Source organism: Mus pahari, chromosome 14, assembly GCF_900095145.1.
Source record: "Mus pahari chromosome 14, PAHARI_EIJ_v1.1, whole genome shotgun sequence".
Classification (NCBI taxonomy): Eukaryota; Metazoa; Chordata; class Mammalia; order Rodentia; family Muridae; genus Mus; species Mus pahari.
In genome coordinates, this window is record NC_034603.1 from 37,408,342 (window position 1) to 37,409,615 (window position 1,274).

Consider the following 1,274-nt stretch of genomic DNA (forward strand, 5'->3'; position numbering starts at 1 on the left):
GAGACAGGGTTTCTCTGTATAGCCCTGGCTGTCCTGGAACTCACTCTAGAGACCATGCTGGCCTCGAACTCAGAAATCCGCCTGCCTCTGCCTCCNGAGTGCTGGGATTAAAGGCGTGCGCCACCACGCCCGGCTAAGAACGCAACTCTTACTGTCCTAGCATTTAACTCGGCGCTACTGCCAGTCTTGGGCCACCAAAAGGCAGCAGATTCATCATTTTTTAAACACTTACAGAAGATACAAATAATACCCTAATCCAAAGAAAAGGAACCAATCAGGGTCTGTGGCATTTTATCCCTTAAAAAGATTATCAGAGCCGGGCAGTGGTGGCGCATGCCACCTACAGACACTCCAGAAGAGGGTGCCAGACCTCATTACGGATGGTTGTGAGCCACCATGTAGTTGCTGGGAATTGAACTCAGGACCTTTGGAAGAGCAGTCAGTGTTCTTAACCGCTGAGCCATCTCTCCAGCCCCGAAAAAATTAATCTTAAAAAAATAAATAAATAAATAAATTACAGATCAACCTAAGCTACATCGGAAAACACTGCCTCAAAACCTGAAAGACAGGGGCCATAGCTGGGGTGGGTAGGCTGTCACCTGCCTGACAGCCACACAACCCTGGGCTTGGTCTCCAGCACCACATAAAACCAGGCATAAATGGCTCACGCCTGTAATCCAGTAATCTTAGTACTCCAGAGGTAGAGAGGCAAGAGGGTAAACAGTTCAAAGTTCTTCTTAGATAGTGGGAAAAGCCAGGGTTACTTGAAACCCTGTCTCCAAACCAAACAAAAACAACAAAGAAAAACAGGGGCGGGGATGGGGGCAGGAGGGCTCAGTGGAGGAAGGCGCTTTGTGCAAACCTGGCGACCTTAGTTCCATCTCACAGGGAGATGGAGAAATGCAAGTCTGACACAGCACACGCGTACCCATACCTACACATCACACACACTCTAATAAAACAACAAGAAAAAACAAAATAATTTTAAGTTTGACAGTGTGCTGGAATGTGGCTCAAAGCCCTGGCTTTGATCCTCCTCACTACAAAAACAAAACGAACCACAGGCGATGCCAGGAAGTGAGAGAATGCCAGGCACGAAGGTTTAAATGCTGCTGATGCTGAAAGTATACAGGCTGAGCGCTCTGCAAAAACTGACTTCTCACGAGTAGCTATGTCCGTGCCTGGCTATTCTGTTCACTGGCTGTGAAATGGTGTTTTGTTATGGAATAACTTGGTATTGCCATCCATACTATACAGTGAACGTAAAACAGTTT

General features: G+C 47.1%; 1 protein-coding gene across 1 annotated transcript in view; it reads right to left on the reverse strand.

Annotated features, from left to right (window-relative positions):
• Window positions 1-1,274, reverse strand: part of Wrap53 (WD repeat containing antisense to TP53) — a 15,854-nt gene that overhangs the window by 2,466 nt on the left and 12,114 nt on the right. The gene's annotated exons all lie outside the window — the stretch shown is intronic.